Genomic DNA, 17,033 nt, shown 5'->3' on the forward strand with positions numbered 1-17,033 from the left:
GCCACATTTCAACCCCCGTCATTCAGCCAGGGCGGTTTGCAATTAGTATCCAAGACCGGATCCCAGGCCTCTGAGGGGCCAGTAAAAATCCCAGCCCCTGCGTTTCCCTCTGCAGAACAGTGCATAGTGATTTTGGAAGAAAGACAAAAGTTAGCATATGTACTTGACCAGTGTCCCTCAGTCCAGCCTCCCCTGGACAGTAACCAGGCATGTCCTGGTGATTGGGTGCCCACACACACGTAGCGATTTAGTGGGTCTCTGCTGGGGCTTGATTTCAGGACGTTTATCCTCCATGGGGAGATCACTTCCAAAGCTGCCCTGTGGCCCCAAGGACTCACTGTTTTTTCAGGGAGAATTAACATAAAAAACCACCCAGCCACCCGCAGTGTGCTTAACTCCAGCCTCCCCGTGAGCACCTTCCTCTGCTGCTAATATTTCTCAATCTTCCCAGATTTTAGATGGTTTAACCGAGGACCCCACACTGCTTAGACTGGAAAGCAAGAGTAATTAAGGCCTAGGAATCACTCACTGGCATCCAATCCCTTTACTGGAATAATGGTGAGAAATGTCAGATGTGGGTTTTGTTCCAATAGGAGTTGATGCATCTAAATGTCATTTCTGGGATTTCCTGTAGAAGGACAAAAGGACTCCTCCAGGACCATAAAAAGAAGCTTGTCTATGTGGTGGGCAGCATTGGAAGTGGGTGTGGAGCCCTGTATGAGGCCCTTGGAGGGGCAGGAAGGAGGAGGCCTGGCCCTTCAAAAACCAAACAGGATTGAGTAAGGGTGAGACAGGCTGGGTTCCTATGCTTCTACCACTTTCTGTGTGACTTTGAGCTTTTTATTTATCCCCTCAATGACTCCATGCCTTCATCTGTAAAATGGGGATAATTATAACGTAGCTCCCTGGACAGTCTCACTCATAATGACTGAAAAGATAATGCATATAGCACATTTTGCATGGCCCCAGGTGGGTGGGAAGCTGTGGGTATTAGACAAATGGCAGCTCTTGTGCAAGTCACTTGACCTTCCAGGGCCTGAGTTCCCACTCTATAAATCGAGATTTATTTATGACTCTTATAGTCCTGATGAGAAGCCAGAACAAGGCTTGGTTGTAAAGGGGTGGCATGAAATAGGTTCTCAGGCAATGCTCCTGCCCTTGGGAGGCTCCCAGTCCATTTGGAACAATTGGAAGTGTGTCTCGGAGAATCCAACACTGGACATAAACCATCACGAACAGTGACTGTTCCTGTAGCTGCAGCTTTTCAGCCTCTGCAGAGGGCTCAGGGCCTTCTCCAGAGTTGGCCTCTTAGAGCAGGGCTTTCAGGAAGGCCGGGAGCATGCTTTGACCCAGATGAGGCGCCTGCTACACATGTGGTCAGAGGAGAGTGGCTTTGTCCACTCAAGGACTTATTGATAGAGTGTGTGGGTAGGGAAGGCCTGTAGCTGGAATGTGGAAGGACTGGTCTCCTCCTCCAGGGAAGGTTTCATTTAGAAGCCAGTCTCTCCCAGCTTCGTTTGGGGCAAGGTCCAGTGCTATCTACCAATAGGTGCATAATAAAGGCCCCATAGAAGGATTCTGGGAAAGGGAGAAAAGAATCTGTTTCACCCTTTGTCTGCATGTCCTTGCAGCTTCCTGTTGTTGCCACAAGAGGGCACAATTGCCCAGCAAAACTCAACCCCATCCCCACGCCCTCCTCTCTTGGTCTAGCAACCCGCAGCTCAGCATCTTTTGGGCTGAGAAAGCAGGCCCAGAGCATATCTCCTCCTCTCCAAACTAGAAGAAAGTCTAGGGTGGGAGCCTTGGTCTGGAGCATCCTGTAGGAAGACCGGAAAGGGTGGCGAGCTGAGGAAGCTCAGTGACTGGGGAGAGTAGCGCTCTGTCACTCTCCATTGCTATTTGCCTCCAGCTTGCTGGGTGTATCCTAAAAAGTCCTTTTTTGCCTGAGCTTAGTTCCAGCTAATACAAACTAACTGCTCCCCGTCAAAAAATAAGATTCTTGCTTTCTTCCTCTTAGGCTTTATTGTTCAGAATGTAAAGCCCAGTATCTTGGGTGACAGGATATGGAGCAGGCTAGGATGCTATTGGTTGGCAGAATCGAAAGGTCATTGATTTTCCAGCTTCTTTTGGAATCTTCTCTTTTATGGGTTATGGGGCTGAACTGGCCTTGCCTCCTCTATCAGTGCAACCCTCTTTTCAGGCCAGGACAATGTGGGCAGAAACCCAGCCTTGGCCATACTGAGCTAGTAACCAACAGGTGAGAGCCTATGAATCTGGGGTGCTTTGGGGGGCCAGAGAAAAGCAGAGAAGAAGCTAGATTCAGCATTAGATTCTGGATTCCTTGCCAGGGCCCCCGCCCCATAACAGGCCCATGAGCAAGGATTTAATGAGATCCTGCCTACCAAACTGCTGTTCCCACGGAAAGAAACTGTCTCTCTCCAACCTGGATCTCTGTTGTTCAGGGCAGCATTTCTGTCTCCCCTCTTTGCAGAGCCTCTTCCTGGGGATGAAGGAGCCTCAGAGAGCTTTGAGCTCCATGAATCTGTACCCTGAGCAGAGGCCTCCTAGGGCTCTGGCACAATGACAGGAAGGCCAGCCTTTTGTTCCACCCTGGGTGCCACAAAGCAGACAGAGAGCTCAGGGAACACATATTCAGCGTTTCCACTGCATTTTCCACTACCACAGGCCCTCCTGATGTGTGCCTCAGGCATTATTCTTTCCAGAGGTCCTGGGCAGTTGGTTCACCCAGTGACTGGCTTGGGGCCAGCCTGGGGGTGGGGAGGCTCAGCACTCTGAGCCTTCTGTCCCTGAGACCCCAAAGAGCCCCTGCCTGGATCACAGCTTGCCTTGGCGCGGGACCTCCACTAACGGAGGATGAGAGCCCATCTGTGATCCTTCTCTTGCTTGATAGTCCCTCTTGCTGCTGGGACAGTGGGACATTGTTGGTGCGCATGAGGTTGTCTTTTTTTTTTTTTAATTTTTTTTTAATATTTACTTTTCAAGTATCGGCGGACACAACATCTTTGTTTGTATGTGGTGCATGAGGATCGAACCCGGGCCGCACGCATGCCAGGCGAGCGCGCTACCGCTTGAGCCACATCCCCAGCCCATGAGGTTGTCTTAAACGTAGAACTATTTAATATGCAGATGGGAGAAAAAGCTTGCTGTAAGCCTAGAGGGTAGAGTGGGAAAAGAAAGCAAGGGGATTTGTCCCACCAATGTGGTGTGACACCAAGGTGCCATGTATGAGCTACTCCAACCTGAGTGTGAATCCTAGGTGTTCCTGACTAGCTGGGAGCCAACCATGGTGCTTTCATTTCCTTGAGTATAGATGAGGTGATGGTGAGGATTTCAGAAGGCTGGCTGAACCTGAAGAGGACACTTGGTAGGAACTTGATGAACTTTGGTTTCTTTCATTTTTTAAAATCATAGTTTTCATAGGCTTTTCTTCTGAGTCCTTTATTCCCAGACATTGGAAGCTCCCCAGAGACAGAGATGGTCTCTTCTATCAGACTCAGGGCAGGGCTGTGTCTCCTCCATTATTTTGGAATTGACTCAAGAGCCCATCTGACTGGGAGCTCTCTGAAGGAAGGGGCTGTTTCTCCCACCAGACTCCCACCTCTCCAGGGCCCTTAGGCAATAAGATTTTCAGTGGAGGAAAAAGATACCCAAGAGGTATGGCAAGTTAGGTTTGAGAAGTTTGAGAATCCCTAATCAGCCAAGGCAGGCACTTGGTGGGGGTCTGAAGGTATTTTTCTAAGGTCGGGTATGCCCCTGACCTTGGATCTCTGTTGGCAGAAGTGTTTCTAAAGCGGCAACATCTGGAGGGCAGATGTGGAGCTGGCTGGGAGGGGTGAAGCTCTGGAACACTTGAGATTCCAGGCCTCGTGACTCACCCTCCACCACAGCAGCTGGGTGCCTAGGGCCAGAGTCTGGGCTATGTGGAGTTGTGATCCAGCAGGCCCTTGGGGGACAGTGGTCCCTGGTCTTGGACACAGCTGCCTCTCAGCAAGAAAGGACTGAAGGAATCCTAGCAGGGGCTGCTGCCTCCTAAAGGTCCAAGCTTCCCTCTGGGTACAGTGTAAGGCACCATCTTGAGCAGGTCATCCTGGAGATATGTGAAGGCAGCAGAGGGCCATCTCTAGCTGAGCTCAGGGGAGGGTGGGGGGCTCACAGGCTGTTTCTGCTGTCTCCGTGGTGGGGTGATGAAGGTGAGCAGACAGGGACAGTTCCAACAGGTCCTTCCTACAGTGTTTGTCACTAGAGAACAGCAAGTGGACAGGAAGGGAGGTGGGCTCTGAAGTGGGAGGTCCTGGATGATATTGTGACCCAGTGTGGGCTATCTGTCTGAGCATCAGTTCCCTTTTTTAAATTTTTTAAAAATTTTTATTTATTTATTTTTTTGCAGTGCTGGGGAGCAAACTCAGGACCTTGCCCAGTGCTCTACCACTGAGCTACACCTCAACCCCTAGGAAACAGGTTTTTCCAGAATGGATGCTTTTGACCACTAGGAATGGTCTGGGCTCCTGACTGAGTTATGGTCTTGTGGTGAAGCCCTAAGAGGACATGTGAGGGAGTGACAGACTAATTAGGAGGTGACAGCAGAGTCAGCGGGTATAGACATGCTTAGGAAGCCAGCAGTGTGAGCCAGGCCTGCTGTCCCTGGTTGCACCCCTTCCGTGTATCTGCAGCAGCAGGAAACGCTGTCCCTGGGAGACAGCCCCTCAAAGAGCTTCTGGACAGAGCACCCAGCCTGGATGGCAGAAGGGGTGTTAACTCACCCCCACAGGTTTTCATTGGCCTGACATGATTTTCCATGGTGTAGCCTAGAACTAGGCTCGGGAAAAACATGAGATTCCTAATGCCAAGATGCTGCTTGTTGGGGTGGTGGTACCCTAAATCTCTGTTTCAAGTACCACAGGGGGTGCAGCAGGGTGCACCCCCAAGCCCCTCCATATGTGAGGTAAAGAGGAGCTCAGAACCTGGAGTGGGATGCCAGGAACATGTCCTCCGTGCCTGATGTGGCCAACTGGGGATGCTATGACTGACACCTTCTTCTTCTAGCCTCAGTTTCCTCATCTCAGAATGCAGGCGTCCATTCAGTTTCAGTGGGTTTCTTGAAGATTGACCAAAGCAACATGTAAGAGGGCGGTGGACGGCAGAGTGCTGGGGTGGTGGCAGCAGATGCTCTACCTGCCCATATCCAGTTGGGACCCATTTGTCTTCAGCGTCATGAATTCCTCAGCCTTAGCGCAGGGCTGGAGCTTGGAGGGGAGTCAGTTCGTATTGGTGAGAGGACTAGTCCAGCCAGGGACCCGTGGCTTTCTACCAGCAAGGCTTGGACCTCGCTCGCCCCCGTTCACTCGCCCACGACAGGGAATGGATCCCTTTCCCGTGCTGCTGTAACAAACGGCCACCATCTGAGAGACTTAAGACAACACAAGCACATTCTCTTACAGCTCAGTTGGTCACAAGCCCGAAAGGATGTCACTGGGCTAAAATCTAGGTGCCTGCAGGGTGTGCTGCTTCTGGAAGCTCCAGGGGGAACCTGTTCCTTGCCTCTTCTCATTTCTAAGGGCCACTGGAACTCCTGGGTGTGGACCTTTACTTGTTCAGAGCCAACAGCAGATCAAGTCCCCCAGCTGCCACTCTCTGGCTCTTTGCAACCAGGAAAGGCGCTCGCTTCTAAGGACTCATGTGATTAGATTGGGCCCACTTGGTAATCCAAAATGCTGTCCCCACCGCAAAGGACTTGACCTCGATCACATCTGCAAAGGCCCTTTGGCCCTTTTTGGTGACATCCACAACTTTGAGTATTAGGCTGGTGTACCATTTGGGGTCCACCACTCCGCCCACCATAGAGAAAACTAATGGTCCCTATCTAATGGGTTGGCAGAATAAATAAATAAAGGCAATCAATGTGAAGTGACTGTCATATACTAAGTGCCCAGTAAATATTTGGTTATTGCTATCCTCATACTATATAAACCATGTAAGACTTTTTAAATGCTAGTTGTTAATGCCAGTGTCAAAACACAGAGGTACCGGTTCTGCTTTCTGTCAGCCCCACTGTCCCTCTTCCTCCCTGTGCCTCAGTTTCCTCCACTGTCAGAGGAGGAGCCGGGCCTGCACTTGGCAGCTCACGCGCCAGCCCTGGGAGGCACACAAAGTTTCCCTTGTGCTGTGTGATGGCGGCTGCCAGCAGCGGGCATGGGGCCCGGCCCATGGCTATCCCAGGGACTCGGCATTCACTGAGATCACAAGGGAACAGAAGGGTCCCTTCTTTGGAGGGCAGAGAGGTTCCAAGCGGATCCCTGCAAGAACTGAACCCTCTCTGTGGGAAAGAATTGCCTCTGTTGTGAGGCAGCGGCGCTATTTGCAAAGCATTTTACAATCATTTTTACTAGCAGAGCCCCTGAGACCTGAGAATAATAGGAAGGCTGTCGTCCACCCCCCTGCCTCTCTGGGAGAAACTGAGGCCCACACAGTGGGAGGTAGGACCCCAGGCCACAGGATGAGGTGGATTTGACCCCTAGGGGCTTTCCAGCTTCAGGCTATCATTTTATCCCTGGAGGCGCCAGACACCCCCCAAACCCCCAGCCACTGACTGAACTAAAAATTAACACCCAAATGGCCGCTGGGTACCTTTCTCTGGGTACTTTTCTTCAAAAGACCAATTTGAAATGCAGCCACCTTCTTACATGTTCAGGCTCTGGCTGGTCCTTTCTTTAAGATCCTGGCTGCTCTTCCTTCCTCCGCAGCCCTGCTGTCTCCCCATCCCACCCACACCCCTTCCTGTGGCTCGAGCCCCCTACCCCCCAACGCGGTGCCTGCCCTAGCAGCCTCCCAGCATGCACTGCTCTCACCATGAGGCTCACTGGCTGGCTCCTCTCCGTCAAGGGCAGACTGCCTCTCCTGGCACCCCAGCCCTCTGTTCTGAGACCACTTGTCTTCTTGCCTGTGGACCCGCAGCCCCTCACTTCACTTCTGAGCCCACCGCTACCACTTACCCCTGTACAGCTGCAGAGTTCCCCTAGTGCCCAGGGACAGAACCTCAGCTCTTACAGGGCTGTATCCTTTGTACCTGTGTTCCTCATGGGCTCTCTTCCTGGGGAAGCTCTTGTTGGAGGCTTCTGAACACCCCCTGACCTCCACCAGCTCTGTGCCACCCGCCCGTCCAGTCCCCTGGCCATGCGAGAACTCACAGAGCACTTTCTTCCCTACCCACCCACAGTCACACACAGCCTCTGTGTCCCTTGGATCACAGAGGGCATGAGCCCCCTAAATTTTAACTAGTGTTAGTTTTAATTTTTTTTTCTGTTTAACAAAGCTCATAGAAAAATAGAAAAGTTTTAAGTAGCCAGAATTCCCTACTCCAGAAGCAAACACTGTTAATATTTCTTTCTAATTTTCAGTGTGTGTGTGTGTGTGTGTGTTTAAAGTCACAGTTATCTCTACACAATTGGCATCATTCTCTGCACATGGTTTTCTGTTTTTTTTTTCTTTTTTTCTTAATATTATCTCAGGCATTTTTCCATATCCATCAGAGCTCTATGCACATTACCGGAACATCCCCTGATCTGTCTATACCATGGTGTGCTCATCTATGAATGATCCCTCCTCACTAATAATCCCCAGGCCACAGGATGGTGACTTCATTAGTGTTTTTGGAATCCTTTTGCCCCCTCGCTTGCTTACCTCTGGGAGACAAAAGCAACCCTACCAGCGACCAGCTGCCCTGCACCAGCTGCCCTGCACGGGACTGATTAGGATCTCGAACTGGGTGGCAATTGGAAATCAGTATCACACCCTCTCACCCTCTCCACACCCTACCCCTTCCTGTCCACAAGCTGAAAAAGCCACTAGCTATGGGGGGGGGCGGGGGCAACAAACATCCCCACCCTGTCCCTGGGGAATGGGCTTCTGTTAGTTCAGGACGTTATCTCTGTTTTTTGTTTTTTCTTTCTTTCCTTTTTTTTTTTTTTTTTGTCCTGGTGGGGCTGTCCACAGACTCAAGGGCACAGATCAAGGGCACAGATCAGGCCAGAGGGACCATGTCCTGCAGAGATTAATGGGGGTTCAGGAGATGGGCCACTGACTGAAGGGCCTAGATGCTTCTGGATGGAGCCTGTCCAACACTCAGCAGGAAGATCCAGGCCAAGGGAGCCAGGGCTCTGCCACCTGTTAGTCCTCCTGACAGCATTGCTCAGAGAGGCATCTCAGGGATCCAGATGGTCTAACTCAACAAGTTATGAGGATCTCCTCTGTGTGGAGACAGTATTGATGTCTCCAGGCTGTCGCAAGTGCAGAGCGATGGAACTTTCAGCTCCCGGTGATGTCTGTTCATATCCAGCTTGGCCAGTGTTTTTGTGCCACTGCTTTGTGTAGGAAGGTGGCAACTGACTCTCCACAGAGAGATGTGTCCCCTGAGAGACTGTGGCTTCCTCCCAATCCGTGGACACTGCTTTGCCAGTCATGTACGTTTCCAAGGCCTGGTGTGCATCTTGCCTATGCAGCCCCAGACCTCACAGCTAGAACGTCCATTCTCTATGTGGCCAGAGCAAAGGTAACTCACCACATGGGGGTCAGCCTGGGAGACAGAGCCTCACTGAGTGCTTCAAGCAGTTGTACAGTCCAGCTGTGTCCAACCATCTTTCCTTCATCAAAGTATACTTTGTACTTTATACTTTGTCTCTTGAGTGTCTAGAAGTCACCTATCGTGGGCTACCTGGGCTGTGTACAAAGAAGTAACTGGAGTGTGGGCATCCTGGATGGGCAGAGAGAAAGGAAACAGTGGGGCTGGGGACGAAGAGGCAGTGGGGGACAGCCACAGAGAGCCTCACGCTGCTCCTCTAAAGCCCAGAGCCAGCCCCTTGCCCAGTTGTAGCCTTGAGGCAGCTCTCCTTGGCCCTAGCTGACAGTTTCCTATGGGAAGGTCTGGGCTGCCAACCCAGATTCCTGGAACCAGGACCTATTTCCCATAATGTTCAAGACCCACCTGTCAACACAGCATCAGCAGCCCAGCACGCTTCCCAAGGGCGCATCCGAAATCCCTGTTAGCTACTCTGTCTGATCCTTCTGAGTGTTGGTAGTGGTGTGTCTGGCTACCATGGGGCCGTGTGGTTCCTGTGAGTGCTTTATGGCTGAGTGTACACACTGGCTGCAGAGCAGGCTCAGGAAGATGTGGGTTAGATACTGGCCCATGGCAATTAGGCATTTTGTTTTAACCTTCTTCTTTTTTTTTTTTTTTGTTTTGTATTGGGGATTGAACCCAGGGGCACTTAACCATGAAGCCCATCTCCAGCCTTATTATTATTATTATTATTATTATTATTATTATTATTATTTTGAGACAGGGTCTCACTAAGTTGCTTAGGGCCTTGCTAAGTTGCTGACAGTGGCATTGAACTTGTGATCCTCCTGAGCTGCTGGCATTTTGTTTTTCCTTCTTTGGCCTCAGTTTCCTCATCTGTAAACACAAACATTAATCAGATATGCTCCATTGAAGTGATTCAGTAAAATAATACAAGCTATACATGTTTGTACAGTGCCGATTCCAGAGTTTGCTTAGAGGGCTGGGATGTAGCTCGGTTGTCCAGAGCTTGCCAACAATATAGGAAGCCCTAGGTTTGATCCTCAGTACCACAAAAAAAAAAAAAAAAAACCAGTTACCAGAGTTTGTGCTAAGGGAATGGGGCTCCATTACAACAATCTCTGGGTCCTCAGGCTGCTCCCTGACCAGCCCCTCTTCCCCAGCTTGTCTGGTCTGAAAGTCAAGATGTGCCTTAAGCACCCACAGAAGTTTCTGGGGGTTTCCCCTAGGTCAGTGGGCTTGAGTGACAGGCACTGGGGAGGAAGGTCAAACTGAAAGGTCAGGAGAGGTGGGCTAGGAGCCCAGGCAGCTGTGCAGGGTAAGGCCTCCTCAGTACCACCCCCTCCCAGCTGCTTCCTGTTAGCAGGACATGCAGGGAGAAGCATGTTTCCTCCCTGCTCTGGGCCAACGTAGGCAGTTCCCCCAGCTTCTAGGACCGCCATCAGAACCCTGAGGACTGTATATAGAGTTGGTCAGAGACTTGCCCAGGTATCGGCAGCCAGCCCTCTCCAGATCTGTGGCTGATATTGGCTGGCTCCTTGGCAACTTGGTGCCAGTGGGAGTTGGCCTGGCTGCCTCTTGGTTCCCTGAGGCAACTGGCAGCTGCAGTGGTTCATGGCTGGGGTGTGAAGTCCTCTGATGCCAGCACCTGTACTGAGCTAGAGTTGATTGATGAGGGATTGGATATCCAGTTCTTGGAGCAAACAGCTCCAACATCTCAAAGCACACTAGTTTTCCCAGCCCACAGGTACTCACAGGGTGCCATGGACCCCTGAGGCAGGTCAGTCAACCCTCCCTTTACTTGAGAGGTCACCCAAGACATCCTTCTGCTATTTTTCTGAGCTGACATCATATAAAACACTCTAGATTGTTCCAGGTACATCTGCATGTAAAACACCATCTAGGGAAGGTACAGGATACTGGCAGCTGCCCATGTCTCTGCCCTGCCTCCCTGAGGCCACTCACAGAGAGGGACACTGACACGATAGGTTTGAGGGGGAATCTCAGACGAAGACATATACTCACCTCCAAGTTAGGATGCCCCTTGCATGTCCCCTGCTCTAATTCTCTCTCGCAGCTCCCTGGGACACCTAGGATGGCAGTATAGAGAGAGGAGGGGCACTGGAGGCAGAAACACAGATCCCTGGTTTCGGCCCAGTGGTGTGATCTTGGACAGTTAATTTACTTATCACTTGCTATTTTATCTGTGATTTAAAAAAGAAAAGAAAAAGAAAGAGAGATATCACCTGCCTGCCTAGCTCACAGGTTTATTATGACTATAAAATGATAGAGCATATGTGAAAATGATTTAGCTACAAAACACTGTGTTCATTTTATTGATTATGATTAAGAAAAGGTACCCTAGCCATCCTGGGTGGCAGTTCCCCTGGCCTCTTGTGTGCACTGGTTAGGTGACCTGGAAAACACTAACAGAGAAACCGGAGCTGGTGGAAGGAAGTAGGTTTTCTCCCCTCCTGGTAGGTGACCATGGCCCATATAGAGGCTTTGCCCATGGCTACCCCTCCTTCCCTTGCAGGGCAGATTCAGCACATCCAAAGATCCAGCCACTGCCAGGGCCAGACCCCTCTTTCCGGCCACTGTGGAAATGCCTGGCAAGACAGCCCTGAACTCTGTCCCTCTGTAGCTCCAGGGGTATTGATCACAAACCCTCATTTGCGTCTCGCCTCTGCAGGTCCAGCCTGTGAGCCCAGGTCTGCAGAAGGGAAGGGCCCTTTCAGCTAACCTGCTCGTATGATTTCAGAGTGTCTGTCTTCAGAGAGGAAGAGGAGTAAGTCTTCAGGGCTGTGTGGGGTAGAATCAACCGAGGGGCCCTGGGGACTTTTGCAGGTATAAAGTTTTTTCTCCTGGCTGACAGCCTGCCCTGTGCTGGAAGCCTAGGCGTAGGAAGAGGGGCCTCCCTCTTCTGGAGGGTCTCATCCTAGAACCTCAGACCTGACAACATGGCCTATTTTCTACCATTAGCCCTGCGGCTGCCTCTGCTCTGCTGCTGACCCTGGCTGCCCGTTGCTAAGGCAACAAAGCCCTCTCATTTCCTGAGCTTCATAGAATCTCGGCACCCATTTCCGCTGTGTCCGCATCCACCCCCTCCAGGGTAGAGGTGCCCTGCAATTGTTTCTGTCCATGCTAAGGGCTCTGTCAGCCCTGCCAGGTCTGGAAGCCATTGATTTCAGAAGAGCAGGGTGGTCAGTGTGCACTGCAAGCTGGGAGGCCTCGGGGGCACTGGTTCCTGGGCCTCTGGAGGAGGAGTGGGACCAAACCATTGCAGGGTGGCAAAGTGGGAATCAGACCCACATCCCTGAACCTAATTTAGATGAGATAGTGGATGTGATCATGTATACAAGGTTCCTAGCACAGCGCCTGTCCACCACATAACAGATGCCCAATAAATAGATGACAGCCCCCTTTCCCGCCTTTCCATGGCTTAATATGCCACGGGCCAAGTATCAGGCAGCCAGAGAACATCCTTCACGTTTTGGGTCCTGCCAGCTTCGAGCACTGGGGAATGCAGTCCTGCTGTCAGGGAGTTTATCGCTCAGCTGGGGAGCCAGGCCCCTGCCACGGTGAGATCACAGACAGAGTGGACCACAGAGTGAGCTCTCTGGGCCTGTCCTTAGTCTCTGGCTATGGGAGCCCAGACATAGAACTACAGGGGCTCCTTGGTTTCTACCATCAAGAACTAGGAGCCTGACTAGGCTTTCTATTTTGCCTAGAATTGCTTATTACAGGCTGTTTTTTCCCCCCAACAATTCCTTTCCTAATTTGGTTTTGTTTATCCCACTATTAAAGTGGGATTACATAGGAGTTTACCCCAAGTAAATGATCATCAGTGTGTACGAAGGTCTAGCTATAAAAATGTTCCTCGCAGGATCATTCATTACAGTGGAAGGGGACAATTTGAGTGGGTAACAATGCCAGATATGCTAGTGGCACAGCCACCTTGTGGAAGGGGTAATATCTAAAGTGCCTAATGCACACATAGGGAGATGTTGACAGTTTATATGTTCAGTCTTTAATTCATCTAGTTAATCATTCAACTAATGTTCCTAGAGCACTTTCCAGGCAAACAGTGTTTTATTCAAGTTGTTCATGGGTGAGAGTGTGATCAGAGATTAAGGGAGAAAAGTGCGGGACTCGTGATGGGATGGTGAGGAAACTGGGCAAGCAGGGATTTTTGGACACCTCATGGCTGAGGCATGTGACAGGCCTCTTCAGGGGCCAGAGCATCTCCCGCTTGCAGAATCCTGGAACCAACCTGGTTTCCACAGCTCCCTGAGAGCAGTGTTGTGTGATCAGGCAAGTTCAAGATTTGGAGTCAGGAGACCCAGGTTCTAATTTCTCTGAGCTTTTTTTTTTCCCAGCCATCAGTGAAATGGGCACAGCAATATAGTTTGACCTACTACCGACAAGACATTATAAGACAAATAGGGACAGTTAAGTGGCCTCTCTGAACTGTGTAGAAGTGAATACACAGAGATTTGTTTTGGATTGTTTTTGTTTTCTCAGAACAATACAATCCTCATTGCTCAAGTAGATCCTCTGGGGTATGGGTTAGTGTCCAGCTGTGCTTTTCTTTTCTTTCTTTCTTTTTCTTTTTCTTTTCTTTTTTTCTTTTTTTTTTTTTTTTTGGTACTGGGGATTGAACTCAGGGGCACTCAACCACTGAGCCACATCCCCAGCCCTATTTTGAATTTTATTTAGAGACAGGGTCTCACTGAGTTGCTTAGTGCCTCGAGGCTGGCTTTGAACTCGCAATCCTCCTGCCTCAGCCTCCCAAGCTGCTGGGATTACAGGCATGCACCACTGTGCCCAGCCAGCTGTGCTTTTCTTGAAAATGACCTCCTCCCCTGCATCTGGCTACCCCTCTGCCCTGCCTTGGAAGTAAATAATCAAACTCCATTTCAAGCCCCGATATAGTGTTTATTTGTGTTGGTCAAACTCAATTTGAATTGCAGGGTGTAGGGCCTGTCCCTGAGGAATTTACCACCTAGGCCAGACACTCTAATTTGAAGGACACACTGACGGCAGGACATCCAGCCAGAGGAGACCACAGGGAGCCACTCGGGAGTACTGATTTCCCAAAATATGGCTGCCAAACCCAGAGAAATTTTTGTCTCCTGATGAGAGAGAGTTCATGTGTGTTAACACCAAGGGGTAGAGAAGGAGGAGGGGAAGGAGGCACAGAGGGAAGGAAGGAGGAAGGGAGAGAGGAAGGAAAACGCAAGGAAGGAAGACCTTTGAAGAGGGCTCACGTGGTCCCTGGGGTGCCTGGGAGCTGTCCTGCTCCTCCTCTGGACCAACTCTTCCTAGAACAGGCTCTGAAATGGAGTACTTGTTCCTTCCTTCACCTCTCTGTCACACCAACCCCCCTCACTGTCTTGCAGCTAGAACCTTCCATAATGATAGAGGAAGGCCCAAGTTATCTTCTGCTTCAGGCCCGCCTGCTGCTCTTCCTTCCCCTGTGGTCAGTTCCCGAAGCGGTTGCCTGTGGCTTTGCATGTCCTCCACCGACTCCGAGAACTCACATTTCCCAGAAGGCAGTAGGCGCACAGTGGAGTCAGAACCACCAAACTTATCCCAGGCTCCAGCTGCCCAGATCCACCTTGGAGCCTCCATCTCAGCCCACAGTAGTCTCTGTTTAGGAGATTGTACAGAGAGGCCATTATAGATCAGCAGTTCAGAGAGTGGACCCTGGTCAGATTGGCCGGGTTCAAATTCTGGTGTCTCCACTTATCAGCTGTGTAACCTTGGGCAAGTTATTTAACCCCTGAGATCTTTATAAAATGAGAATAATAGTGACTTTCTCCCAGGGTTCTTTTGCTCATGAAAATATCTAATATGCGGAAAGTATGTAGACGGTGCCAGTTACATAGTAAACACTCAACAAATATCTGTCATTAACTGGTTTGGGGTCATGGTCCTGTTTTGGGAATATGATGAAAGCTATGGGTATTATGTCCAAAAAACACACATTACATGCAGTTCATGGGGTATCTGGATCCCAAGTTAAGAACTCAGTCTTGGGCTGGGGGTGTGGCTCAGTGGCAGAGCGCTTGCCTAGCATGTGTGAGGCACTGGGTTCGATTTTTCAGCACCACATATCAATAAATAAAATTAAGATCCATTGACAACTAATAAATAAATAAATAAATAAAAAGAATCCAGTCTTAAGGGAGGAAAAAAGAATCCAGTTTGGACAAACTATGGAGTTCTATTCTGACCATTTATTGAGCACTCTTTGGTGCAGAGGATTGGGCTGGACTCAGGGAGGAAGTGAGAAAGGGCCACCATCTGGCAAAGAAGACAATTTTCTCATTTGCTCTCTGTAACCTGAGGCAGGAGGTGTTAAGAGAGGGAGTGTCAGATGAAGTTCTGGGGAGTTTCAAGGAAGGGCACTCTTTCCCTGGAGAGATCCAAGAAGACACCACGGAGGAGGTGGTATGAGAACTGGGATTTGCAGGAAGACAGGTTTAGGCCAGTGGCTGTAGCTAGAGAGTGGCCACCCAGCAGCAGCCTGAGCCCAGTGCTTCTGGCTGCAGTGGGCAACCCTGGCGGCTCTATTGGCCAGTCCTGCCCCAGATCCTCAGGATTCCTGTTAGTGAACAGTGGAACCCAGTCCTGCTTAACTTCACAGAAAACTTACCTGTCTGGGATCCTGGTAACTTCCTGAGCTAGTGAGAAGGCTGAGGAACAAGGCTTGGGAAACTTGGAGCTTCCAAAGGAGGCTGGTTGCAGATTCCACTGCCTGAGTCATGCCACAGGAAGACTGCTCAGATCAACTCTGTTGGAAACTAAACAGAGCCACCATTTGCACCTGTCACCACCACCACCACCACCAGGCAGTGGTGTGAGCTCTGCCCATTCCCTGCCCGTTTTTTATCATCTATGTGGATTTTGTATTGCAGGTGGAAGGAGACAGAGCTGATGGAGTTGTTGCTAGGCCCCACTGGACGTGTACTACACATGGCAGGGGACATGGAAGGCAGGGGGCCCGGGGCCACATCACTCTGCTGAGCGGCCCGGAAAACTGTAAAGCATCCAAGACTTTGTCTTGATCCCTACCTGGAAAAGCCCCAGACTTCCCGGCTGCCCAGCAAAGAGCCCAGTCTTCCCCCTCCATGGTGCTTAGTCCTTTAAAGTCCTGATACAGAGTCAGCTGTCTGAAAGGAACTCTGTTCCAACTCCCAGAGCTCCGGGCTTCCTTTTTCATATGGATTGGGGAAGCAGGTGGGGAGAGAACCCAAACTGAGAAGCGATGTGTCTTTTCCAGGGTTCCTGGTAGACTCCAGAGCCCCTCTCAACCGTGTCCTTACATCTTGCACCCTTGCCGCCCTCTGTCTCCTAGTCCCTCTGTCTCTTAGCTTTTTTGCCCATTAATTGCTGAGCTCTAGGATCTAGTTCTATCCATTAAGGAATTTATAGCACATTCAATTCAAGTCAGCCAGAATTTATTGACATCTACCTTTGGAAACACGGAAACCACTGGAGTCGGCAGATCTTCTACTGAATTTTTTTTTTTGTGGGAGGGAGGTGCATTGGGATGATGAAGGTGTCTGCCCCTAGGTTGCCCCCGTCTGATGGAGGAAACATTCACAGACATCTCTTTTTGGAAGAAGAATCCAAAACCAAACAAAATACTTCATGTTAAAACTGAAAATTAATGGTGGAGGCAGTCAGAGTGTTGACATTTCCAAATCTAAGGTCAAGAACGAACTGTTTATTGGATAAAGTTTTCCTTGAGTGTATTATAAAGGCGAGAGAAGCAGAGTGAGCAAGCAGTAAGGGAGAGAAACTCTAAAGCATCTATTTGCATCTTGGTTCTTGGTCACCAGACTTGGGATACTTCTTAATTTCATATTTTCAGATTCATTTTCTCATTCCATGCATTTTACACTTGATATTTTTATTTATTTATTTACTTACTGAAAGGAAAGTGACCGCAACACTCGGAGCGACCAAGAGATCTTTTTGCAGCAGTGCAACAGAGGAGAAAAGAGAGAAAGAGAGAGAGAGAGAGAGAGAGGAGAGCATGCGCGCAAGGGAGACAGAGAGATCGAGAGAGAGACAGAGCAAGAGAACAAGAGAGCAAGAGAGAGAGGGGCCCAGCAGGAGGGAGTTTTTATTGCCCAAATCTAAAGGGACCTCTGGGTCTGAAAGCTGCCTTGTTGGCACAAGAGGGGGTTGAGTGTTCAGCTTTGAGTGGGGGTTGAATGTTCAGCTTTGACGCAAACAGGTGATAAAGGACCAGACAGAGGGGGATTTGAGTGCGTGGGCCATCCTGCAGCTAACATTTGTTCAGCCTGCCCTGCAGATAACATAGTTCAGCCTGTTCTGCACCTAATATTCCTCCCTTTTTGTTTTTCTAAGTGACACGGGGGACGTCATAAAGTCCTCTAGCTACTTCCTGCTTAATGGTTGGCGG

The 17,033-nt window shown here is 50.1% G+C and overlaps 1 protein-coding gene across 11 annotated transcripts in view; it reads left to right on the top strand.

Moving 5' to 3' along the window:
* Nav1 (neuron navigator 1) overlaps positions 1-17,033 on the top strand; it is a 255,035-nt gene that overhangs the window by 15,953 nt on the left and 222,049 nt on the right. The window contains exon 2 of one of the 11 annotated variants that reach the window (XM_048809663.1): positions 11,286-11,381. The exons of the other annotated variants lie outside the window; for them this stretch is intronic. The gene's annotated coding sequence lies outside the window, so the exon portion shown is untranslated. The remainder of the gene's footprint in view (positions 1-11,285; positions 11,382-17,033) is intronic. 11 annotated transcript variants of the gene reach the window in all.

The sequence above is a fragment of the Marmota marmota genome, unplaced genomic scaffold, assembly GCF_001458135.2.
Source record: "Marmota marmota marmota unplaced genomic scaffold, marMar, whole genome shotgun sequence".
Taxonomy (NCBI): Eukaryota; Metazoa; Chordata; class Mammalia; order Rodentia; family Sciuridae; genus Marmota; species Marmota marmota.